Source organism: Crocuta crocuta, unplaced genomic scaffold (genome assembly GCF_008692635.1).
Source record: "Crocuta crocuta isolate KB4526 unplaced genomic scaffold, BGI_CrCroc_1.0 scaffold116, whole genome shotgun sequence".
In the NCBI taxonomy this organism is placed as follows: domain Eukaryota; kingdom Metazoa; phylum Chordata; class Mammalia; order Carnivora; family Hyaenidae; genus Crocuta; species Crocuta crocuta.
This window is the reverse complement of record NW_027531562.1, coordinates 2043465-2071194: the sequence shown is the minus strand read 5'-3', so window position 1 is coordinate 2071194 and position 27730 is coordinate 2043465. Positions and strand designations below refer to the sequence as shown.

At 38.8% G+C, this 27730-nt stretch overlaps 1 protein-coding gene across 1 annotated transcript in view; it reads left to right on the top strand.

The window, feature by feature from the left end:
• The first annotated feature begins 1483 nt into the window (after positions 1 to 1483).
• Positions 1484 to 27730, top strand: part of AKAP6 (A-kinase anchoring protein 6) — a 494727-nt gene continuing 468480 nt past the window's right edge. The window contains exon 1 of the mRNA XM_077772716.1: positions 1484 to 1526. The gene's annotated coding sequence lies outside the window, so the exon portion shown is untranslated. The remainder of the gene's footprint in view (positions 1527 to 27730) is intronic.

The window sequence follows — 27730 nt, the reverse complement described above, 5'->3', positions numbered from 1 at the left end:
CAACCATGCCATTTATAATCTCAAGTTAGAGACAACAACATAATTGTCTTGTTAGATTTGAGGCTTTTAGAATGTTGTTCTCCACCATAGTTTGGAGGTAGAGTTAATGGCGGTCAGCTTGATTCTGTCTCAATCAGTGGTCTAAGAGTATTAAATATGCAAAAAGTGGCTGCTCTGTCCAAATCTTCTCTTTCCCACATCCCTTCTCACCACATAATATTTGTTTCTGCATAGGACTAGGAAAGAGTGATTGCTTTAAATTTGCATTTCTTTCATCGGTTGGGGAAATACCTCACTGTATCTTGTTTAAGTGTGGTTTTTCAGGGGTGCCTGGGTGGCTCGGTTGATTGAACATCCAAGTCTTGATTTTGGCTCAGGTAATGATCCCAGGGTTGTGGGATTGAACCCCATGTCAGGCTCTGTGCTGACCGTGTAACCTGCTTAGGATTCTCTCTTGCTCTCCTGTCCTCCTCCCCTGCTTCCATGCTCTCTCTCTCTAAAATTAAAAAAATTTTAAAAATGTGACTTTTTACACAGTTCCAGCTTTTGTTGGGGGAGAGATACAAGTAATTTCCTCCTGTGTGTCTTATTTTCCTGAAAGAGGAAAACAGAACTCCAATATTTGAAATACCACTGACTTTGGTGGTTGGTTACTTGTTCCAACCATTGGGTTTGGTCCCAAAGAAGACTTGCAGTTTGACTGTGAGCAGGAGAGGTCCTCTGCAGGCCAAGGGATGGGGCCCTAGAATTGAGAGTGACATGTTATGTCTCCTATATCATCCTTGCATGTGCCTGTCAGTGCTCAACTGAGAGCTGGGCCCGTACTGCATTAAGAAGGTTCTGTGGGTTGGTGTCCATCAGCGGAAATGATCAGGGCAGAGTTCGTTGGTGGGAGTTTGCTCATGTTTTGAGAATTAAAGCTTATTTATTTTAGAGCTAGAATACTTTATCAGCTGTTTATATTCCATTAAAATTTTTTTTCTGTTCTCTGCTTTGTTCTTTCAGTTTTTGACAAGTGAACAAAAATTCTTTTTAATAACTTTTAAAAAGATATCATCATGCTGTCCAGAGAGGAAAAAGTGATCAAACTGCCTAACCAAGAAACATTGTGCATTTGTTTTTATTTTGCTCAGTACCAAATCTATATCTCCCCAAACCTCATTCTTTTGTAAACGTGTAACAACAAAGTAAGAGGTAATTTTTGTTTTTTTCCAATGTGCCTTCAGGGAAATCCCTTTTAAATCTATGGATTTTAGTCCAATGAGGGATCCTCTCCCTTTGGTCTACATTTTGCATATCGTCTGTTTCTTACAGGGCTTCCGTATTGTCTCAGGCTCCACTGGAAATGCAGCAAGGATTCCTAGCACATCCCGGTTGCCATAGCAACAGCAGTCTTTCCCATAATGAGCTGCATCATCTGAACTGATGTCACAGCATCATGCAGCAGGTCAAACAAGGCATCTCCTAGTATTGCATCCTACAGATGTGCTGTAAACATCAAAAGGAGACGGTGGGAGCAGGAGATGGTGAGTGTTGAATGTCTGGGCCTTAATTGCACGGCTGTTTTGTTGGTTAGTCGGTGTCTGCTAAGGCGGAGATGGGGGGGATGTTGTCTGCTTAAAATGGACTAGGGAAAGAAGGGCTGTTTTACCTAAATCTGTTTTTCAGGCTGCTGGGTTAAGACAAAGGCCTGTAAGAGTCATAGAAGAATCATAATACATAGAATTAATCTTGCTCCATCTCTGCCTGTTATTTTTGGTGTTCTCATAGAATTTTTCATAAGCATAAGATAATTTTCTATTGCAAAATCCCAAATAGGCTCTGAAATGAGCAGTTCACAATGTTTCAGCATTGTGAAGATGTATATTTCTCTCTTTTTTTTTTTATTGGGCAGAGCTAATTGGTCCCCTGTTTGCTCTTGTGATTTTTGAAATATTTAGTGATTTACAGTATGAAATTTGGTATTTACCTCGGTTGGGTTTCAGTTTCTTCATGGCAAGGAGCGAATGCTGAATAAGCATTTGACATAACCCTGGTGTGAAAGGGGATCTCTTGCCTGTTCAAGAGAGAATTTATTAAAAGCGTGAAGACCCAAACCAAATGAAATTACTTGAGCTTTTTGATTTATATGGTAGTCCTTCAACTCACGTCCTTCATAGTTAGTTGAAAGCCTGCCACGATATTTTTCCATCTCTAGACAGTCTCTAAAATAGCTTGAGTTGTTTGCAGGCGGACTTGTAACAAGTCTGCTCTCTGCGGCAGTTGCAGTGAAGGGTAACACTGAGGAGAGCCTCTGGAAGTGCTAGTGGGTGCTGCTCTTAACTTTAGCCAGAATCTGGTAAGATGAATAAATAGTAGGGTTCCAAGGGACTATGGTGAATACAGATCTCTGGGCTCAGTCCTAACCTCAACTTAATTCTGAACTACAGTAAACATGTATCATGTTCATTTCAACTCTTAGCTATGTCTTTAGGCATCTTCAATTTACATATATATATATATATATTTTTTTTTTTTTTTCCTCCTAAAAACTGTAGTCTGACAGTATCAGTTAAGGAGCAATGTGTTGCCTTTTGTTTTGGGAAATGAAATGGATTTTCCTGGTGCAGCTGCTGATTGCTATAAAGAGAGAGAAAGGAGGAGGCACATGTCAGTTCAGTTGATCAATATGTCCACTTGGAATCAGGGAGTGGTCTTTTGGCTCAATGTTGCTGAGTTGATAGTTTTTATTTGAAAAGTCTTAAAGGAAAGAACGGCAACCCCTGAGTTGCCCTTCTTTTAGGCTGTTTATTGAGCCTAAAAGAGATGTATCCTAGGCAGGAAAAACAGTATCTCTAGCCAGCTTGGAGTGACTGTTTTTTTTTTTTTCTCCCCCCTCACAGTTGATCATATTGGTCCCATTAGGCACTAGCTGGAATGAGAGACCTTAGATTTTAATTAGTTTGTTTATACACATCACATACATACTATTCTTGATCCTTTAAGCTTATATGGCTGACATGCAGCTATATGGGATGGGAGAGGTCAGCTCAGCCTGGCTTTATTACAAGCACTTAGGAGCATGAATTGTTCATTGCCTGCTTTTTTTGTTGTATAATGCGAACAGAAAGCTTTGCTGGGACTGCTGGGTATGAACGCAGCTAAGTCAGAAGCTGTAAGGTGACAGGGAGGAGTCCTAGATGGAAATGGGGGAAGGGAAAGTGTGTCTAGTTGTTGAATTATGAGTCTGGAGAAAATCACCCAGTACGCATTAGAATTCTTTTAAACTATTACTTCCAAGCAAAAGCAGGGAAGAAAGACTTGTTTGGTAACATGAATTGTTAGGAGTAAAAATAATCAAAGACAGCATTTTAATGAGTTTTCTACTTGCTTAATTTTTGTTTCTTTGTCTAACAGTGTGTTCAGCTGCTTCATCATGGGTGATTTGTGTAATTACTGGAAGTCACAGAAGCCAGATTCCTTAAGGGCAGTGTTAGAAAAAGTGGAGTCATGCTTTGAGGGTGGGGAAGGCGCCGGTGGGTGTGGGCTGACGCAGTTGTCTTGTAGAATATTCTCTGCTTTCAGAGGAACCTGTGACCACCCCCCCCCACTTGCCCACCACACCCTTACCCGTTCCTGTAGGTATTCAAAATGCAGTTACAGTTCTCCAACTTTATGCTTTTGTGCTCTTTTTGCTCCAGGAGAACAAAGCCCTAGTAATGGGAGCTGTCATCCTGGTGCTCAGTTTCTTTGCAGAAGGCCACAGCCTGTGCTGCTCTCTGATTAGCTGTGTGTCTTAATTACTGGCTAAGGCTATTTCAGTTGCTTTAGTTTTAATATATCCCCAAGGGGTGGATGGTGTGTGTGTGTGTGTGTGTGTGTATGGGGGAGGGGAGAGATTGCTCTGTGGCTGCATTTAGTGGTGTTTCACTGAAACTTTGTAGAATTGAAAGAATTTTGTTTCACAGTGATTAGTGAAAGGTCATAAAGGCCATGTTTACTATGTGACCGAGTTTCCGCCATGGAAACTCACAAGAAGCTAACCTCTTCCATGCTTTTGGTTATGGCCTTCCCCCCCCATCCCCAAGTTACAAAGTTGCAAGAAGTTAATTATTTATGGGAGTGATAGAAATAGTCCTCAAAATAACAATTCTTATAATATTCTCATTATGTATCTGGCACTGGACCTAACATTATATATATCTCATTTAGCCCTTATAATGACATTATGAGATAGAGAATAATAATTTTATTTGTAGATTTGAGTGATATTATTCATGTTTTGCAGAAACCAAGTCATAGCCTGGTTAACAAAGTTGGCTAGGTTAAGTTAATAAGCGATTGGGTCAAGATTCCAAACCAATGTGATTTGACTGTGATACCCATAGACATCTTAGTTTTGTGACATCTTAACTGTGTACACCATACAGATCAGTCATCTTTACTCTGTCATACTACCACACCCTTCTGATTGGAAAATCAGATTTCACATTTTCACACATAGAATGAAATTCCATTTATGACACTAAGTTCCATTTTACTGCATGGAAGAGCTTGAATTTTGGTGAGATCTTTGCCTGATCCTAGAGATTGAAGGAATGCAGAATTGAGGCTCAGAACTTTTTTCAGTACCCTGACTCAACATATCATTCTAGCAGGATCTACATATGGAAAATGCTAGATGAAAATGACTGAGATTGATGGACTTGCACTAAAGGCAGGTCTTATCTATCTAGGTCAGTAATGAATCACGTTTGTTGTACCTGTCTCATCAGCTACATAAATAGTGCTCTGCGAACTTTAAGACATTTGCACTTGCTGGTAACAGCAAGCAAGGAATAGAAGAGGAAACTTCTCTCACAGCCAGAAGGTATACTCCAAATCCATCTCTTGGGTCAAGAAGATGAAAAGAGAGGGTTTTTTTTTTTTTTCCCCACTGAATGTATCAGTGGCTGAATCCAAATGCTTCCTATCTCTGACACAGTACTAGAATGATGGTATTGTGCAACATCCTGGAGGCCTTGTGTTTGAGGAGAGCTGATACAGTCATCTCTGTATCATCTTGCCCATCCCCAGCTATCCACGCCCAGCATCATTAGTGGGCTCTAAGGGCTGTTCTTTGTTTGACTGTGGGGCTAATGCAAACACTGACAGCACATTGATATTGATTCTGGTATGGTGAATACTTAGAGATATCATTCCATGGAGCTCATTAGCCTTTTCTAGGTTCTGGGAAGAAGTTAACCTTTGTCCCAGCTTGCTCCAAGGAGGCCCAAGCTTGTGTCTGCCTGAGCTACAGAATTGAGAGGCTGATATGAAAGCAATAGAGTTACTAAGTACAGTGACTACATGGTTAGAGTCTAACTAGGGAATAAAAAGGCCAGTGGAAGTTAGGGAAGTTGGTAGTCCTGCTACATGTGTCTGATTTCCTCCTATTTCTAATCCTAGAATCAGTGAATTATGATTTGTTTTGATCCTATGGATTCAGTTCAATTCAACAAGAATTTACTGGGTATCTACTATGTTCCAGGCAATGTGAGGGAACATAGGATTAAATAAGACAGATGCAAATCTCTTCCCCATTACATTCTAGAGGGGTAGACAAAAATAAACAGGTAAATTTACAATGGAATAATTTATTCCCTCTGATATTATAATACTACTATTTCTATTTAGTTCTGTTCCACTTGCTAATAGATAAACTCATTATTTCTGCACACACATAAATAGGTGCCTATGCTTATATGGTCTACATGTGGAGATAAAGTCACTGCATGAAAATATAGCCTTGTGATCTTGCTGCTTGGGTTTGTGTTAGAATTTTGCTGGGTATAGACAAAGCCTGCATAACAATTAGCATTTCATTGGTATGAGCTGTTCTGGAGGTATAATTGTAATCTATCACAAAGTATACGTCCATCTCAAGTGACATAAACCTGACATATAGAAATATGAAATGTTTATGACAGATCAGTAAGGAGAGATTTTTTTTTCACCCTTATAAAAGGTATTTCTCATTTTAAAAACTATTCTGAGAGCCTTATAAATTGAATGGTTTAACCAGTAAGCCAGGGGAAGTATATTTTATAGGACTTTGGCCACAGCAACAGACTTTTAGGCATTTTGAATTAATAAGGCAAACTATTTTTTTCTCTATCAGCACATACCTATCAGCAGGTGACTCCATTAGCTGGTTTTGAGACTTGGTGAGGACAGAGGAGAGACTTTGTTTCCCTTGTAAGCCACCAGCGATATTTTTATCTGTTTTTCAGCTAAAGGACATGCTTCAAACTCTTCCAGGCATCTTCCAGCTGGGTGCTTTGAGTCTCAAAGAGAAATGGGGAGAGGTTGTGGTATCTCTAGGACACAGTATCAAGCAGGACAATTCATGGGCTAAATGTGGCCTGCAGTTTGTTTTGTATACCTCCAGGCTGGGCTTCATGGGCTTGCAGCCCGTGCAGTCACATAGAGCTGGTGCTAAGAAGGGTCCACACTTGATTTAATGTTTTGCTGTCACCATCATGAAATTCTTAATAATTTTTGAGCAAGGGGTTCTGCATTTTCATTTTACACTGGACCCTGCAAGCTGTTTGGCAGTCTTGTATGGCCATTTTGATATAAAAAATGGACACTCAAATTTGAGTTCCAAGTTTCTCCTTAAGAATTAGATGATGTGTCTCATTTGGCAAGAATTGACTTAGCATTACTCTCCAATTCATCATGGTTCCCACTCAGCCCCCTCCATTTACCCCTAACTGCTACTGCTCGAGCCCTGTGGATACTTGAGTTTGAGACCTCTGCTCTGGAACAATTCAAACAGAAATTGTAGAGCTTAAGATAACTAAAGTACTGTTGTCAAAACAACCCAGGGCAAAGACTCCATACATGGTAATTTAGAGGCATCCATGGTAATTCAGTGCCATGCGCAGTAATTCAGTGGCATCTCTTTTATAGGCGATGGGGGACATATTACATTATACCTGAAGATATTTGGTAGGTCAGACTTATTTGTCTTTACCATTGCTTTCAGGGGAGAAATCAAATCTTTGCAAAGCAAGCTAATTAACCATCCTGTGGGTTCACTGTTTATATTTATTCTCCCACTCTTTGTTTACTCCTTGATTACTTTTACCACTTCTTTGTTTAAACTCTCATTTAAATTATTTATTTTTAACATTTTTATGTTGGCTGAGTATTTTTTCAGCATTCTTTTTTTTTTTTTTTTAATGTCCTGTCTTTCCAGGAGACTGGGGGCCTATAATTTGAGGTTATACTACTACAGAAAGAGTTCACATTTCTTTTAATTAAAAGGGGAAATACAGTCAATATTTATAATGAACTCTTCCCTAGCAAGGTCGTCCCAACCATGCTAATGTTTGTAAGTCTAGATCCACCATGACTATTTGTAATAATGAGATATTGGTGATGGACTCCTGGATCTTTTAGTATGTGAAGCATTCTGACCCATCATGTTACAGTGAGAAGAATCTGTATTAATCTACAGATATGCAGAGAATTGTTAGAGAGTTAATATGAATTATGGTACTTGCTGCACAGGAAAAAGATAACTTTTTTTTTTGTTGGTTTTGGCTGTATGAGAGTGAACCAGGACCTGACAAATAAGTAAGGGGCTCCTGTTGTTTCTTAGAGGACTCAGGGGCATGAATTTTCTCTAAGAATCAAGCACCAAGGACTCATGGCCTTACTGTGTACTTTATTACCATCCTAATGCCCACCATTGTACAATCTATAAAACCAGCTGTGTTAGATAATTTCACTAGTCAACTATCAACAACTGTGTCAGATATCTACCATATACAAGGTCACGTGCTGAGGAATAAACACTTTATAAATTAGGACAACCGAAAGCACGTGCGTGTGTCTTACCAGGAGAGTTTGTCCTAGATTTTAACATCCAGTTGTTGGGGCTCTGCTTACAGACAGTGAGGGCTAGCTCTCCTGTTCTGGAGGTTCCCTGAGATGGAGCTTAAAGCATATCTGAGGGTACCCTCTCATCTTTTGTTCTTTTCATTCAGTTCTTTGATTTAAATGTTTTCCCTGATATAACTCTTTACTTTGGTCCACTCACAATCATTGTTTCACACTCTTCTCAGCTCTTTGAATTCTTAGAGCTCATAGTTTGTTTCTACCCTGCCAGTTTCTCTCTTATCACTGTCACCTTCTGGCATAGCTCTGGACCCACCATAGTCCTCTCCTCCAGCAGCCCCCCAGGCTCCTGTCTCCCCAGCCACAGTTTATTCCCATTACATTAGCATAAAAATAGCCCATCTGAAACAAGTAACACTGCTGCTCCCCTAGTGAAGTAATCTGCCTCCATTTAGCCTTAGTAGTTAAATCAAATATTGCACTGTATTTAACCTGTTTTTTGTTTTTGAGTGTGTGTGTGTGTGTGTGTGAAATAAACCAACTGAGCAAAAAATAAAAACAACCTCTGAAACTACCTCAGAGAATTAATGATTGCGTCAAGAACTAATAAAGAGTTAGACTGGTGAATTAAGATATTATGGTTTTCACCAATTTAGCAATAAATAATTGATACATGATTTGTAAACATTTGAATTTTAACCAATTAAACTGAAAAGGAATAGTCTGAGAGGCAGAGGACCAAGAAAAAGAAAAAGGTAACATAACCAGCTTAAGAAGAGACATGTTTTACGATGATATTTTTTACTTAGGGGGTTTTTCTTTTTGTTTTTTGCCTTGGTTAATATTATTAGGCTTATTTGTTGTGAGGATGAATAAGCCCACATGTTTTGTTTTAATATTGGTGGGGAAGGGGCAGAAGAAAAGGGAGAGAGAGAATCTTAAGCAGGCTCCACATCCAGCTGGGAGCGGGATGCAGGGCTTGATCCCATGACAGTGAGATGATGACTTGAGCCAGAAGCAAGAGTTGGATGCTTAACAGACTGAGCCATTGAGGTGCCTGTGTTTTAATTTTTTAAAATTATTCTTCAAGAAAATAACAAGAATCATGATCTTTGTTATGCTGTTTTTCTCTGGTTCTTAGATGTGAGATCTTAATGCCATCGTTGTGTAACTACCATGTATGATTAAAAACCTAAACAAGAAGTAGTAAAATGAGTGCTGTCAACAAGCTTGAGGACTTGAGGAAAAAAACAAAATGTTCCTTTTCAAAGAGAGTCGAGAGCTTCAGATGATGATGGAAATGTCATATTATCAAACATAAAGTGACTTTTTTACAGTCATTTGCACCAAATGAGGGTTTCCATTTTGGGAATTCTAAAATCCAATAATTTACACATGTGTATATAGACTGATATCCTCTATGCAGGAGATTAGTGGTAGCAGAGTTGGACGGGGTGGATGATCCCATGGGAGCAGTAACCAGGTCTCCCTTCTTGAATCAGTCCATCTTCTGACACCCTAAACAGAGCTAAGGATGGTGTATTTTGGAGCTAGGTGTATTACCTTTGAATCTCAGCTCTAACATAAAATCATTATTATTATAATTTAAAATATTTTATCATTTATTTTGGGGAGAGCGCATGTGGGGAGGGGTAAAGAGAGGGGTACAGAGGATACAAAGCAGACTCTGCACTGACAGGCTGACAGCAATGAACCCAACGCAGGACTTGAACTCGCAAACTGTGAGATCATGACCTGAGCTGAAGTCAGATGCTCAACCTACTGAGCCACCCAGGTGCCCCTCTAACATAAAATTGTTAAATCTATGATTTTGAATTTCCTATACTGTCATTTTCCCCACATATAAAATGAGGAGACTATCCATTTTACAGGCTGAAAGGAAGTATTTTTATGTAATCTTATTAGCACAAAGCATTTGATAAATGAGCTATTATTATTATTTTTTAAGTAGGTTCCACACCCAGCATAGAGGCCAGTGCAGTGCTTGAACTCAGAACCCTGAGGTTAAGACGGAGATCAAGAGTCAGATGGATAAACGATTGAGCCACCCAGGCGCCCCAAATGAGTTATTATTATTTCACTTCTCAGAAGTAGTGGGATAAGATTACTATTCTCCCAGGAAGAAATTTAATTTCTTTTCCTTTTTTTTTTCTTAAATGTTTTATTTATTTCTAGGAGACAGAGAGAGAGAGACAGCGTGAGCAGGGGAGGGTCAGAGAGAGAGGGAGCCGCAGACTGAAACAGGCTCCAGGCTCTGAGCTGGCAGTCAGCACAGAGCCCGACGCGGGGCTCGAACCCACTAACCGCGAGATCATGACCTAAGCGAAAGTCGGATGCTTAATCAACTAAGTCACCCAGGCGCCCCAGAAATTTAATTTCTTAACTCCAATCCTGAAACCAAGGAAATAATTTTCAAAGCTTTCATTAATGGAGATAAATCTCTTTAATATATTTTAAATCTTCATACTGTGCTATGCATATATATTATTTTGCCTTAATTTCCTTTCCCTGCTTAATTTTTCTCCATGGCACTTATCGCCATCTGCAAACTATATATTTTTCTCATTGTCTTAGTATGAAGCAAAGTGCACAAGGGCAGAGATTTTTGTCTGTTTTGTTCACTGATGTTTCATTAGCTCCTTGAATAGTGCCTGGCATATGGTAGGTGCTCAATAAATATTTGTTGCAAGAATGAATGAACCTATATAACCCTATGAGGGAAACAATATGATTATATTCAATATGTAGTAAATGAGTTCTCTTTTTCAGTGATGTTTTCAAGTTTCTAAACATCCTTGAGTGACTCTTACTATTTCAGATAGTATGCCAGGAAGCTCTCGTGGCTTATGGTTAGGCCATCACGCACCATCAGTTATTCTAAATTATTCCATTGAAAGCAGGCATATTGCCTAGGCAGTTCTGATGGGCTCTTTTCTTTACAGGGTTTCTGTAAAAGACCTCAGATTTCACAGGTCATTTGAAAGATACATTGATACTTCTATTGGTTGTCTTTTTCTTTCTATCTATTAAGTGAACTTGAATCTCCTTCAGAAACAGTTATTTATTTTTCTTTAAACCTTGAATCCTTAGGTGTAAATCTCAGATTGAAGGATTGGTGGATACTGAAGGAATCTCCAGGGAAAGGACAGAATGGGGGAATGATAAACCATGGCAGTCAGTCTTTCCGTTTTGCTATTTAAAATACTCTAATGAGAAGTAAAGCAAAGCACAGGCACACAGCAACACAGTTGTTCAGCCGGAAGAACATACAGCTTCATAAATGAAGGTAATAATTAGGATAGCTGATTTCTGCCATTTATGTTGAATTAGAGGCAAAACTGTGTTTTAGCAGTGGTTATCTGTAGCTGAATTTTGTATCAAAGACATTCTAAATGTCATGCTTTTGAACTGAGTATTTATTTTTCAAAGAGCAGGTGTGAGGTTTTTTTTTCTTGAAATTCAAGCCATTTTGACAGCATCCTATTTTTAGAATGCCTTTCTCTGTAAAAAGGCAAAACAATATCCAAAAGTAATGAGAAAAACATCCTGGGAGAAGGCTGTGTTCTGGTTATACCATAATAATAAAAGGCTAAATAAGAAAATGTAATGCTGTTAAATTTTAAAACCCACAGTGTTTTTATTTTATGGTTATGAAACATATTTAGGATGTCTACTTTAGTAACCTCATCATACTGCAGGATAAAAATTATGCCTCATGGAAATTTTCTTACATCTGCAATACATGCCATGGCCAGTTGAAATACACAAGGACATTATCGTGTTCAAACAGAATGTTATTCTGATCTATTTTAAAGAGCCCTTGGGGGTCCTGGGTGGCTCAGTCAGTTAAGTGTTCAACTTTGGCTCAGGTCATGATCTCACAATCTGTGAGTTCGAGCCCCATGTCAGGTTCTGTGCTGACAGCTTGGAGCCTGGAGCCTGTTTTGGATTATGTGTCTCCCTCTCTCTCTGTCCCTCCCCCATTCATTCTCTGTCTCTCAAAAAAATGAATAAACGTTAAAAAATTTTTTTTAAAGAGCCTTGGATTTGAAGTAAGGAACCTGAGTTTTAGTATCTGCTGACATAATCTTCCCAAACATTAGTTTTCTGTACAATAAAAAAGGATTAAATTTATTTATTTATTTATTTATTTTTAAAATTTCATTTCTTTTATTTATTGTCAAGTTAGCCAACATACAGTGTAGACAGTGTAGTCTTGGCTTCGGGAGTAGATTCCCATGATTGTCACTTACATACAACAGCCAGGGTCCCCCTAACCGTCCCCTCCTACAACCCCATCAACTCTCAGTTTGTTCTTTGTATTTAAGAGTCTTTTATGGTTTGCCTCCCTCTCTGTTTGTAACTTATTTTTCCTTCCCTTCCCCTATGAAACTTAAGTTTCTCAAATTCCAAATATGAGTGAAAACATATGATATCTTTTTCTGACTGACGTATTTCCCTTAGCATAATACCCTCCAGTTCCATCCACGTTGTGCAAATACCAAGATTTCATTCTTTTTCATCTCTGAATAGTATTCTATTACTATACATATATATACACCACATCTTCTTTATCCATTTATCAGTTGATAGACATTTGGCCTCTTTCCGTAATTTGGCTATAGTTGATAGCACAAAAGGATTACATTTAAATGATTTTTTGTTTCCTTGTAGCTCTAATATTTTATATCTCATTTATAGGGTTCTCCATATCTTTCAATTATTCAGTCTTGTGATTTTTCCCAAAACAATGTTCCATAGAATATTTTAAATTTGCTTAGTGCCTTCATGTAGATGAAAACATACTTTAATTGATACACCATTTAAATTTCATACTTGTGTATTTCATTAGCTTGTGTTTCACAGTAGTTTTTGTGGTTAACCTGTGGTAAAAGCCTAGGTTAGCACTTACATTGGCAAATTATTGTTTTTCACAATAATTTTTAGTTGTAAACCCTTTTTAATGGTTTCTTTATCTTGCCAATTCATGTATTTTATATTTGTTCTTTCTTTTTTTAGCCATAACATGTATTTTCTGTTAATGAGGTGAGTGAAATATTTGGTTTTCCTCTACCCTTCCTACTGATAGTAGAATCTTTTTAGAAAGTCACACTACCTTTCTAGACATTAAAAAAAATACCAATGTATGTACTTTTTAAAGGTCAAATTACATGAAATTTCCACTTTTGTAGGTCAAAAATGGCCAAACATTGGCAGTTTCCTGTGGTTCAACCCACTAATTTGTTAATTACCATAGCAATGTTAATCATTACTATTTTTATAATCCAGTGATGAAAGTTAGTCCTTAAATGAGTAAGTGAAGTAATGCAAAGAGCACTCAGGGGCTTTGGTGAAGGACCGACTTGGGATTGAATTCTGCTTTTCTGCTACTAACAGTATTCCTTGGGCAAAATTTTCAAACTCACTGAGCTTGTTTGTAAACTGGAAAGGCTGACACCTACCTCACAAACTTGCTGAGAAGAATCCCATGACTCCCAGAAAGGTACCTGTTACATGCTTTCCACTCAGTAATTGGTCATGTTATTGTTACTAGTAACCATCATAGTACTCCCTCAACCATAAATGTCTAAATATTCAGCTATTAAGACAAACAAGTGGACCTAAACAGACTAAATGGGAAATGGTTACAAGAAGGGGCAGATTCTTGGGAAAAAGAGTCCTATCCTCTAGTACAGAGTAGGCTTTGGACAAAGTTACTAAGGGACATTTTGGGGAGAACAGGAAGACTGCCTTTCATGTCATCCTCAAATAACTGTCTCTGGAGTAGTAATTCTATAATTTACTTAGCATCTGCCAATTTACTTAAACTGTATATATACATGCATACTGTATATATGTGTGTATATGTATATATACAATTTATTTACTTTGGGTCGGGGGTAGAGAGAGAGAGAGAAAGAAAATCCCAAGCAGGCTCCATGCTGTCAGTATGCTGCCAGACCCGGGTCTTAATGCCACAACCTTGGGATCCTGACCTGAGCCGAAATCAAGAATCAGATACTTAACTGACTCAACCTCCCAGACGCCCCTATATTTTGTTTTTTGAGAGGAACATTCGTAAACTGCTCTAATGAAAACTATGGACTACTACATTGTATGTAAATATAGCAAATAGATTTTATATTTATTCTTTAAAAAATGTCATAGTGTAAATGCCTAAACAAGTTTAATGTTTTATTTGGTCTAAAATGACTCCCACAAGACCATGAGTCTTGTCCTAGACTGGAAGGGACACATCTTTAACCCTCCTCCTTTTCTCTGGAGGGTTCTGTGCTGGTCAATGCCTTCTCCTGTAGCTATGTGCCAATGACTCATGAATTCAGATTTCTAGGCTGTGGTTATTTATTTCTGAGATTCAGACTTCTATTTCTCCTGCCCTCTGTATGTCTTCTCCTGAATCTTCCACAAGTGCTTTCACTCTGCATACTGACAATGATCTCATCCTCTTCCCCATTCCAAACTTGTTCCTCTCTCTAAACTCCCTGTCTAGAATAAAACTTTGCCTTTAGTTCCCTCCCTCAGGGTAAAGACTGGGCATTGTTCACAGCCTTTTGTTCCTTCTCTCCTCTCCCAGACCCAACTCTGCTTAGTCACCAAGTCCTATAGAGTTTCTAATTCTCTAGGATTTGGTGAAAATGAGCTTAGGGGTCCCCTAAAGAATTTTTTATTATGTAATAGGTTTAGGGACTGCTCCTTGACCTCTGGGCTTTCCCTTTTCTAAACCTCATATTATTAGTCATTCTGTCATGGAAGCCTCTTCCATCCACATGAACTTTCTAGCTGTGCTCTGAACCTTTTGAGCTCTGTTAAAACCTGTGTCCACAGCAGCCTCAGGTGTCCAGTGTGACTAGTGTGCTGTGGTGAAGCGGGGGAGAAAATGCAGTGTGAACACTGGATGAGGACTCGACCAACAGAAATGTGTTATCCTCCATGGAAAGTGTTTGGAATTTTTTTTTCCACTTTGAAATAAAAGTTTTTCTGATCAGAGAGTTCCAAAAGTTGATAAATAAAGTTATTACATCCTTACTCAAGAGGATAACATACTGCTGACTTCAGCACTAGAATGTATTTCTTTTTTGCAGGCATGATTCTCATTTGTCTTTTGAATTAATTCCAATGGACAGGAGTCAGTTTTAGCTCTGTGGCTCACAACACTTGCGTTGTTTACAGAAATGTACACAAGAGAACACAGCAGCAACTTTTTTTCCCTTGAAGGATTCAGACAACTGGTTCCCATGAGGAAGGCAGGTGACATGTTGGTGAGCTTGGTTTGGAGTCAGTTAGATCTTGAGTTCAAATCCCAGTTACACACTGCAAGCTCTGTGCCTAGGGAAAGTTTCCTAGCCTTTCCGGGCTCTGCTTTTCTTCATAGTACCTCCTTGTCCAGTATTGTGTTGTTTAGACACGTGTATAAAGCGCCTAGCACAGTGCCTAGGGAACAGGAAATTCTGAGGAATGGTAAGTAGAGGCTGGAGCTATTCATAATGTAAAGGGAGAAGGACTACCTGGTGAACAGCCTGGTCTTGTTTTAGGAGAATTTATGTTCCTATCTCAGACCTCTAGGATTTCATTGATCAAATAAGTCTTGTACCAGCATCTTGTCCAACTACCCTGTTTCTCCCCTAAATTTGGCAGGTACAACCACATTACTTGACCAATATTTATATATCACATTTTTATTTACCTTATGCTTCCTTTAATTTGTGGAAAATGTTTCTGTGGAAAAATTTTGGGACCCAGTGAATAATAAAACTTAGCATTAAAACTCATAATCTTGTCAAGGGAAATTCCACATTTGAAAATGTGCATTTATGTCTCTAATACAGATTCAGTTCACACAATCTGTTACATACTCAGTATTAAAATATTCTATACAGTTAATTTCACATTTTCCTCACAGATGTTGAATATGCAAGCAGACACATGAATTATACCTCCTTCCTCAGGGGAAAAAAAATTGCCTAGAGGGGTTCTCTCAGTACAGGTAAATCTTTGTCTTGTAAATTATTATGTGATTTAGCAATGAAGGGTTAAAATTCCTTACACTCTCAGCTGTGGTATTGCCTGGAGCCTCTCCTCTTGAAATGCCTCCATCAGTGAGTTTCAGATGTGTCTAGGTATATATACTGAATGTCAGCCCTATGTCTGTGATGAGTTGATGATTTGTCCCATCAATAAACAGAGTGTATTGGCACCAAGGTCAGAAGAGGTTTTGGAAGAGAATTCATCCTAAGAGAGGAGGAGGTAGCTACAGTGAACTTTAATCACCAGAAGATGGAGTGATTCTGAGCCCAGTTTGACATACATCCAGAGGTATCCTCTCCCAGTAGGTCACTCCCTGGACTCAGGGCTGAGTCCTATAAAAGGCTGAGGAGGAGCAAGTGGACTGTACAGAAATGCTGTTTCACTAGAGAATATGTACGTCATTTGAGGACAAGATGGCTGCTTCAGAAAAATATATTGTGCAAGGGGGAGAAAGTCATGTTCCCCCTTATCCATGGACTCTAACTGGAGGTTTCCAAATTCTTTTGATTTACACCCTTACTTGTTAAAAAATATCTAAGCCTTCTCATATTAATATATTATATAGTTTATGAAACATACACAAAAGTGAAACTTCAAAAGGATGAAACAAGAATTGAACAGAAGCCCTTAATGTTTTCTTCACACTCCTAAAGGTCTGCCTTGTGCCTTCCTTGGAGTGGGCCTCTACCTTACAGACCACTGCTCTAGAGAATCAGTGGGAAAGACCTGTTGGTGCAGCTCTTCCTGGCAAAGGTGCCCATGCTTTAACGAGTGCACATGTGAGATACACCAGGAAACTTCGTGAAATTCTACATAGGTCCTTAGGTAGCCCTCCCCCTTTTTTTCCAGGGAGCTGAATTCTGGTGAGGCAGGCAATAGAAAGAGATAGAAAATCAAAGACATTACCAATAATGTGATTCCATTTTTTCCTTCAGGCTGGTGAGCCCTGAGGCAAATTGGGTTGTACAAATCAAAAACATCTCTGAGATAGTATGTCTGTACTGGATTTTAGAGATTACCATCAGCTATTCACATGCAACTCTTCAATAACTCTGTATAGTATATGAATGATAGAAATTGACAATTTCCTCAGGCCAATTTGATCCCATTCAGTTCTCAGATTTTTTTTTTGGAAATCATAATAGCCACCCCAGAAGTTTGAGATGGTGATAATTTGCTACTCTTCCACAACCTTGCTATCAAATTGTAATGAAGGCAAGACTCAGAAAGAACTTACTACACACAGATATTTATTGGACTACTATTCACTAGTAAAGTAGGCACAAAATATTCTATAAGGTCTGTTTGGGAAGTTTGATGAAGTCCTAGCTTTCTTCCTTTTTAGGTGGTTTCCGGCTATATCTTGAGTAAAAGCTTTCTTCTAGGTAGGGCTCTGCATCATTTAGTAAGCATCATGCCGTCAGAAATTCTTCTAAACCGGTGGCCGGAGACAAGGACACACTAGGGATTGAGCCTCAGACAGCATTATTAAGGATATACCTGAAGATTCTTGTCCTTTCTTTTTGCAAGTGTTTCTGCAGTATTTCAGCTAATTTGCAACCATTGAGTACCATTAATTGTACCAAAGAGAATCTATTTCTAACTTTCAACTTGCTAATGGTTAAAACAGTGGTTATTGAGCTAGTAGTGAGGCTACCCCATCTCTGATAAAATGCTAGCTGGCACATACTCCCACTCCTGGCCTGTATATTCCAGATATCACTTTAGCTGATGACACCTAGAATGAAGCTTTAGTTGTCATACATACCATGTAGATTATACTGAAGTATTTTAAAGTAAATTATAGATCTTAGAACATTGGGTTACTGTTTCACACTGAAGCCTATGCTCTATGATTTGCCCAAAGTTTCCTAGTTGGGTGAGAGATGGATCAAAAACTGAACCCAGGCATAAATGCCTCAAACCTATGTTCCCTTTGTAATGCCAGTGCACCTGACTACATGCAGTGCTGCCTCCTGGGATTGAAGCCTTTTGCCCCTTGGCCACTTTTAAATAAAGTCTAAAAATTTACCTGGGGTAGCTCAGTCAGGTAAGCATCTGACTTTGGCTCAGGTTATGATCTCATGGCTTATGGGTTTGAGCCCCAAGTTGGGCTCTGTGCCGACACCTTGGAGCTTGGAGCCTGCTTCAGATTCTGTGTCTCCTTCTTTCTCTGTCCCTTCCCTGCTCATGGTGTGTGTGTGTGTGTGTGTGTGTGTGTGTGTGTGTCAAAAAAAAAAAAAAACCACAACCAAACATTAAAAAATAGTAAGTTCCTAATAGTAGAAAGTAAGGAATCTACCTCTTCTCCTAACCCAGTCCCTTCTATAAGTCTTCCTGAGGAGAGGAAAGACAATCCCTACTATCATAGACTCTGGGTCTGAAGTTCTCTCTTTTCCAGCAAGAGAGCAGATGGCCAGATTAAAATGCAAGAGAGGCTAATGTCTGGGAGGAGACAAGAGCCCCACCCCCTCATCCCAAGGTTTCCTATTTCTATATCTTTGTCCTATACTGGGGACCTTTGTCCCATTTACCTAATCTTATTTACCCAAACTTGGGTGTGTTCATCCTATGGCTTTATAGTTGTTAATCCATCTATGCAAGCTCAGGGAATTCCTACTGAAGTTTAAATTTATTTCCCACACCCTACCAGAATGAAGAGGTTTTGCTTATATTCCCAAAAGGTGGCTTTGTTTGCTCTGATTGTTACAGAGTGTGGGCCTCTTTCTCAAGGAAATTAGACTGTATTTTTCCAGGGCCTGGAGAACATTTGCTATGACCCAAGGGCATGGGCTAGTCTGGACAATGAGATGGAAAGGCAAAGCTAGGGGATATAGCTGGGTGGGACAATGCTGACAGCAAAAGTGAGGTTCAAGGTGATCCAGACCAGAAATATGCTAGACAAGCTCCAGGGGATTTTGGATGGCACAACCTATGGGCTTGAAAGAATGTAGTCTTGGGACAGAGAAAGAATAACCAAAAGTGAAATTAGTACATTCTGAGATATACTAAGAACAAAAAGCAGTTATCCCAAAACAAATAGAAACCCAGAGTGTTTAGTAAGAAGAATTTCGACACTGAAAAACTTTTGTTTTGTTAGATTGGGCAATTTCTGCTTCCTTTTATCTGCTAGCATCACTCTGCAGTGCTTTTACTGTGGACTTTATGAAGCTTCTGGCATATCTGAAACCAGAGTGAGTTTTCCTAGTGCTCCCCACCCAACAACTCTGCAGGGCCCAGGAAATTCCAGAAAGGTGTGAGTGGCCCTATATCTTTTGCTATTCTTGTGTGGTATTCTTATGTCCTGAACCTTCCTCTTGGTCTCAGGGCCCTCCTCACAGGTCCTCTCAGGACTCAGGACACCTCTCTGATTCACACCCAGATGATTCCTGGTGGCCACTCTAACTGGCCAGAGTACTTGAGGTAAAGGAAACCTTTAAGACACCCCCTTTGGATCCTTGCTCTTGGTTATTGGATGCATGAAAGGGACTCTCTAGTACCTATTATTCATTAAGAATGGTGGCTTTGATATTTGATAAAACAAGAATTGTTTGAAGGGACTGTTACAGATCTGTTGGACAATAGCCAGTTCTATACTGATGACATTGCAGTATTTCAAAACAACAGCTATTTTGGACAGGACTTCAAAACTGCACTCTATAAAGCCCAAGTGAGTTTGACTTATATATGGGAGTGATTATTTTTTAAATTCCCTTCAAATGTTTCTTTTAACTTAAAAACTTAAAAATCAAGGGACATCTTTTCCCACAGAATTCTTTTGATTTTATGGCTTTGTATAGATGTTAGGAAAGGAAGAAAAATATATATTATGACCAAAGAAAGCAGAATCCGGGAACAGGGGTGAAGGAGTGTCTATTTCTTGGCCTTATATAGTCCTGAACCTCAGAAATATAGAAAGATCTGTGGACTTATTAAGGTTTTACATAATGACTAATGGGATACAGCTTTGGTTTAGGAGTTAGAAGTTCCAAATTTATTAAAAACGTACATCATCATCATCATTGTCATCATCATTATCACAACAGTAATGGTTTTATTCCATTTTTGAGTGCTTACTGTGTATCAGCCTCTATGTTAAGAAGTACTTCATGTACACTAACTTATTAAATCTTGGGTAAATTTATTAAAAGTTAGTGAAAATACACACTCAGTGTCTAGATCTTGGTTTCTAAACACGATTCTTCAACAAAAGGAATCAGAGCTCCTAGGAGAAATGGCTAATTCTGGGACTAGGGCAGAGAATGATGTAAGATGAGTATGAACATCATGTAGTGTGAGAAAGTAAGGAAGAGCCCAAAAAACAAAAGGGTGGGACATATCATAGGGACACAGGAGCCAAACCAGAAGAACTCCTAATGGCCAAATCTGGAATACTGAACAATAAAGAAATTTAGAATTGCGTTATAATCCAAAGTGTAACATGAATACATATTCATTTAAATAAAGAATTTAACAAGTTAATACAGAGGGAAGACAAGACACAATTTCCCTACAGAATTCCAAATAATGTGTGTAAGCACTCCTACATCTAGGAGTAAGAGCTTAACCCACCCCAGCACCCCATTTAGGCTGGGCTAGGCTTAGTGACTCATTTCCTAGGAACTGAGTATGGAAAGAGAAAAATAGTAACTTCACAGGGGAGAAATCTGGCAAATACCACCTTAGGCAAGTAATGAAGGTTAGCATCATTAGTAATAGTTGTGCCAGTGTCATTTGTCCCTTATATGATATGATGATAAGAACTCTTCACCTCTACAGTATTCTTTTCAAAAACCCATAACCCCATTCTGATTTTGATAGGAATATGAGTGAAATATCAGATAAGCCCAGATTGGGGGTCTTTCTATAGAACAGCTGGCCTCTCTTCCTCAGGACTGTCATGGTCATAAAACAAAAACAAAAACAAAAACAAAAAAAACCCAAGAAAAGCCTAAGAAAATGCTACCAGAGGAGACGAAGGAGATATGTCAAATAAATGCAATGTGGCATTAATCCATAGTGGGTCCTGGAACAAAAAAGGGCATTAATGGAAAAACTGAAAAAATTCAAATAAAGTCAGAATTGTAATTAATAGTAATGTGTTGAGGTCAGCTTTATAGTTTTTACATATGTACTTTAATAATGTTAACAGTGGAGGAAATGAGGGTATTACAGAGTATACTATCTTTGCAGCTTTTCTGTGGACCTGAAATTATTCCAAAATAAAAAGCTTATTGAAATAAATGAATGAATAAGTAAGTAAATAAAATAGTTGAAAAAATTTAAAAAGTAATACAGTCTCATTTTTTAAAGATCAGAGTGTTGTATTATAGACAATGAAAAGCAAAAGTTCCTCTCCTCTCTAAGTAGGAGCTCCAAACCTACCTCATCACAATTCCGGAAGTAAATATAATTGAACAATTTCTTATAACTGTTCCCACATATTTTTTTCTGATCTGTATGCACATTTAAAATGTATAACTAGTATCTTGCTTTTTATTCTATCTAGTGACTAATTTCTTCTCTACTAAGTAGTAAACCACAGACTTGGTTTCAAGACAGAGTGTAATGATTTTCCAGGTGGTTTTTAAATGTTTGGTAGAGTATTGCTTCCACAGAGACATTAACTATCAAGTCTATAACTTATTTTATTTTTAAGCCTTTTAGATGTATCTTACAGACATGTCTTAGACATTTATAAATTTTTGTCATATTACCCAGATTATTACCTACTCTGCTCTAAAAATAGTACTTGGTAATCATCAATTTTTAAGAAACAAAGACTAAGAAAATAAAATTGTTCATCATTTAAAAAAATGGAAGTAATAAAGATGTTGCTATTTGACCACATTTAGGTCATAACTTTGTAGATGGATTAGTGTCCATAATTGAAGTTGTTAGTGATAGAATTGGAATATATCTCTATGTATGTGTGTGTGCATATGTGTATATGTACACATATGTAAAGTCTAAAACCATCACTGGTGGCTAAGATAGAAGAAAATAGTAACCTGACTGAGCTCAGAGCTAGAGAAATTACTGGTTTGAATAAGGTTTTCTTTATTTTCACCCTTTCTTGTAACATAGTGAGAGCTGGGACTTGAGTATGGCTTGGTCCTGAGCATCACGCTGCACAGCATCCTACCCACACTGGGTAGCCCTGCTCTAGAAGCTGAGGGTTACACAGCCATGTGCACTGTTTCCTGTATAAGCCTGGGAGACCGCGTGCATGTTCAAGTGCGTAGGAGAGTCTGCTGCATGCTCCTCGGGCCTTTTCTCCTATCCTATTTCTCCTACTCTCAGCCCATGTTGTAACTGTCCTTCCCTGGTCAGACTCACTGGGCCATTCCCAAACTCCCATTTCTCCACCAATGGCTGGCATATCCTGCAGAGAGAAGCAAAGCTAAATGATAGGAATTATTCTCATGTCCTGCTTCCCTGATACAAATCTACAAGCTGTTTACCCCTGTTTCCCTACTTTCTCTGGGTTTTATAGGAGGGCATAATACTGTTAAAAGCATGGGTTTTGGAGTCAGGAAGAAATGGACATGTTTCTGGCTCTGCCACTGTAGATGTGTAACCTTGAACAATTTTCTTAGAACTTTCTAATTCTCAATTCCCCAGACTGGTAAAAGGTCATAATTATTGTACCTACCTGGTAGTATTAGAAGATAATGCGGGTTCCATCAATTCAGCATGGCATCTGGTATAGTAAGTGCCTGGTATAGTGAATGGCGATCATGACTTCTCTCTGTTCCAGATTCAATCCACCCTCCAGAGCTTACCCAGATAGTAAATTTCTCCTATTGCTTTTCTTCTTCTGTTTATAAATATGCTCACATCTCCTCTAGGTTAAAAGTAAACAAGAACCAAAAAATCCCTCCCTTGATTCTTTTTTTATTTCCTACTGATGTTCTATTTCAGTTTTCTCACAGTCAAGTTTTTCAACAGGGTAGGATACCCTGCTTTACTTCATGACAGCTCTTAGTCTAAAGCAGTCTGAACTTGCTCAGGTTGCCAGCAAGAAGTCTCTAAAGTGGACATCCGCTTTTGCTTACCTCTCATCCTTTCCCCTTCTGGCTACCAGTGCACCATCTTGGGAACTGTCCTTCCTCTGAGGATCTTGGTGTAACTATCAGTTCAGGTGCCCTGTTTTCTTACTGCCCAAGGAGTGGACACAGGACCCCAAGTCAGGCCAAGCAGACAAGCAAGTTAGGGGAATGGTGGATGGTGGCATTACTTTCCTGCTACCCTGTCCTCTGGGACATTCTCTTTTCCTGTCTTTTCTGTGGGTGAATTCTTCAGTTTTTCCTTGGAGTCTGTGATATACCTCATTTTTCTACAATACAGTTCTTTTCACTTTTGTGTGATAGTTGCTTCTGTTGCTTACAGCGAAAGAACTCAAGCTGATACAAGTTCTTTGAAGCTTATTGCCTCACAAATAGCCAACCCCTCCCTCTTGCTATCATCCTTGAACCTAGCACATGTTGCTAGTAAAGTTCATATTAATTTACCAGTTCAAAACACATGAATCATAATCATGTATCCATGTATTTCTTTTTTCACTAAAATGTGAATTTTTTGAGGAAAAGGACCATATTTTATTCATGTATGTATTTCCAGCCCCTAGCATGGCAGAAGCTCTTACCATATAGTTGTTGTTCCCAACAAATATTTGTTGACATATTTAATGTTACTAAAAAAACCCAAAACACTACTGTGTAATTCACACAGAGAGTAAATTTGTTTTAGGCTATGTTGAATGACTCTCTTCCATTATAAATTAAGGAAAAATTTTAGCCTCACTGTGTAATGTAATTGGACCTCTTTAGTGGAAAAACTAGGTCAAGGAACTGGTGTTATGCAGGGAAAGCAAAGTTGTAGACATTTTAAAAGCTCGTCTGAGTTTCTGTATATAAAAGCTCAGTTAATCATGTCCATTTTAAGGTACTGTTTTAGCTAGATATATTATGATTTTGTATAAAGCTGTTATTTTTATCCCCATAAGTGATTTTCTGAATTCTGTTTAGATTTACTATACATGGAGATCCTTAGAAAAATAGCCAAAAATGTCAGGAATATTTGTAGGTTCTTATTTGTGGACCAACAATAAGAATTTAGTGACAGATGGAGTACCTGGGTGGCTCAGTTGGTTAACTGTTCCACTTTTGATCTTGATTCAGGTCTTGATCTTACAGTTTGTGAGATTGAGCCCCGCATCAGACTTTGTGCTGTGCTTACAGCAAGGAACCTGCTTGGGATTCTCTCTCTCCCCCTCTCTCTGCCCTTTTTTACCCCCACTCCCCCGTCTCTCTCTCTCTGTCTGTCTTGCATTTATGTGTGCTTTCTCTCAAAATAAATAAATAAAAAAATTTAAAAAGTGGAGACAGAATTACTGAATGGAAAGCAGTCTTATAGCATGTAATAAAATCATGGCTGCTATAGGGGTGCCTGTGTGGCTCAGTCAGTTAAGCGTTCTACTCTTGATTTTGGCTCAGGTCATGATCTCACAGTTGTGAGGTCAGCTCAGCCCCACATCAGGTTCCACAGTGGCTGTGAAGCCTGCTTAAAATTTCTCTCTGTCTTAATCTCTCTCTCTCTCTCTGCCCTGCCCCCCCTCCACTACTAGCCCTCTCTCCTACTCACTCACTCTCAATAAACAAACAAACAAATAAATAAAATTGACATTAAAATCATGGCTGCTGCTAGTCCATATGGCACTTATATGTAATTTAGAAAAAAGACATCCCTTCCTTAAAATACTTTACTTTCACCTTTAGGAAATTGTCATTGTAGACTGATTTTATTAGGACAGGGTGCTTTCCTGATATCTTCTGGAAAACCACGCTAATAGATGTGCAAACCTGGGGTATCTGTGATGTGCCCCCGCTGACCCCAATCCCTGGCCCAGAAGTGGAGCGTTTGTTCAATGCACAGCCTGCCTTGTGACATACGTGGCAGCCTTAGGTATACAATTGTATTTAGCATTCTCTTCTTGTATGTGTTTTTGCTACCAGTTACTTGTTGTTCAGAAGAGGGTGCGAGTTTGCAGATGAAAACTGAAAAGTGTTAGTTGTACTTTACTGAAGGGGAGAAGAAGCTGACTTTGGGCTTCCCGAAGTGATTCTCAGACCACATCCAGACCATTGTCTCCTATAGAATTGAAACTGGGCACCAAAAATCACTATTTAGGCTGTTGCTCACTTGACTTGAAAAGTATAACTTCAGGGTTCTGAAACACTTTGTGCATTAGCTATGGCTCTACAAGAGTCCACTTTCATTTCCCAACTTCCTTCCAGGACAAGATTTCCAAATACAACTTTTAGGTTTATGATAAAGCACTAAAAACTGTGGCCAGTATTTGGTCACTGTCACTTCTTACATTTCCTAAGTCTAGGATTTGGAATCCCTGTTATTATGCAAATCCTGTGATGGATACTTAACATATATTTAGCCAGGAAACTATTTGTTCCCTGAATAAAAATGAACCCTTGCTTATTTCCTCATAAATAATAAAGTTTTTGCTCTAAAAGAATTTGGATGTACTTTGTTTCCCTTGTTTTTCCCCTCTAGGTTTTGGTCTCTGACCCAACAGGGTGGGGGCCTGGGATGCAGTGAGCCATAGCAATTTACTCCAGGCATATTCTGGTTTTAACCTTTCAAGAGGACTGTCCTAGCAGGAGAGCTACGATCCCAGTAAAGCTGGGAGGTGAATGGAACATTCTGAGGATAGGTACAGTTTGGAGGTAAAGCTGTTTACTTTGGAGTTCGAATGGCAGGTGAGGTTCCCCAGGGGATAGTGCAAAGGGAGAGAAGCTGTTGGATATGATAGGAGTGAGATTGGAAGGTGCCTGTGCCAGAATGAAAAGAACATTGGGTAAGGGTCAGTGTATTTTTGGTAGAGCTCAGGATGGTAGAGATTTAAATCATCCTGCTACTGATCCATCTTGGAGCTCTGGTAGCATTGCATCAGAACAGACACCTGCTGAGACCCCAGGTTCAGAGGGAGTCTGGAGAAACAGCAGCTGGCAGTCTAGTCCCTAAACTAGGCTTGGGTCAGGGACTGGCCTTGGATGGATGGGGGCTTCTGTCCATGACAGTAACTCAGCTGACACTCATTGAATTCTGTTTGGTGCTATCAAGAAGCCCTTGCCTCCTTAGAGCTGCCAAAAAGAGACATGTAACAACTATAAAATAAAATAGGATGAGCTGAGAGCTACAACAAAATCCTGAATTTTGTCTGAATGGACAAAATCCTGTGGGAGTACAACATAAGGAGCATTTTACCCTCTTGAAAGGAGGCTTCCCCAAGAAAGTGTCTCTAGAAATGAATATCTTTTTGTTTGCTACTGATTTTTAAAGGAAAACACGATCATTTTAGAAACATGGAAGTACAAAATACATATAAGAACCAGAAACAGAGGGGTGCTTGGGTGGCTCTGGGGGTTGAGTAACCAGCTCTTGATTTTGGCTCAGTTCATGATCTCATGATCATGAAATAGAGCCTTGTGTCGGGCTCCACACTGACAATGGAGTGTGCTTGGGATTCTCTCTCTCCCTCTCTCTCTCTGCTCCTCCCCTGCTCTCTTAAAAAAAGAAAAAGGTATACTTTTAAAATGTTTTTATTTTGAAATTATTTTAGATTTGTAAGAGTTGCAAAGATAATACACAATGTCCCCATATGGCTTTACCCATCTCCCTCTAATGACATAAATGTCAACATTTAATGTAACCATGATATGTTTATTATAACTAAGACATCAGAATTAGTACAATAATATAAACTAAACTATAGACTTTCTTCCTTAAGATTTTCTGTTTGTTCCATTAGTGCCCCTTCTCTGTTCTAGGATCCAGTGAAGGATCCCACATTATGTTTACTCATCATCTGTTTAGTCTCATCTGATCTAAGATGGTTTATGATGTCATTATCTTTCCTTGTCTTTTATGACCTTGATACTATTGAGAACTAGCGGTCAGGCATTTTCTAAAGTTTGTCCCTCATTTTGAGTCTGTCTGGTGTTTTCTCCTGAATAAACAGGTTATGGATTTTGGGAGGGAATACCACAAAAGTGATCCCTCTCGTTACATATATCAGAGAGCTCATACTATCCACCCAACTGATTGCTGATGATTTTAACCTTGCTCACATGCTTGTGGTAGTGATTTCTAATATTATTTTTCTCTTTCCATGCTCTATTAGAAACAAGTCATTAAGGTCAGGCTCAAGGTCAGGGGACTTGCCCTTCATCTCTTGGAGGTGTGGGGGGGGAGGGGCTGGGTGGTCTATCAGAAAATATGTGGACATATGCTAAAAGCACCATAGTCATTAGTAAATTTGGGAGATAGTATTCTGAAGCCATGCAAATATCCTCTTTCTCCTGAGTATTTTCACTACTGATTTTAGCAATCAGTGGATCTTGCCTGTAGTAATTATTACTAGGTGTTATAATGGTGAACTTCTGTTTTCCTCATTCATATATATTTATTAATTGGATTTATTTTTGGTAAGGGATGTTACTCCTACATTTCTTTATTTGTTCAATCATTTATTTATACCATTATAACTCATGGATATTTATTTTATGCTTTAGATTATACATCAACATTGTAGTTAGTTAATACACTGAACAAATTGTTTCAGCTTTGGCCATTGAATATATATGTTTGAGAAGCTGCTGAAGGTCACCGTAGGCTGAGAGTGCAGTGTGAGTAATGATCTGGTAGAGGAGGAACCTGATGCAATCAGGGAATCCAGTTTAGGTTCTGCAGTAAATGGCAGAAGATGAAGGGGAAC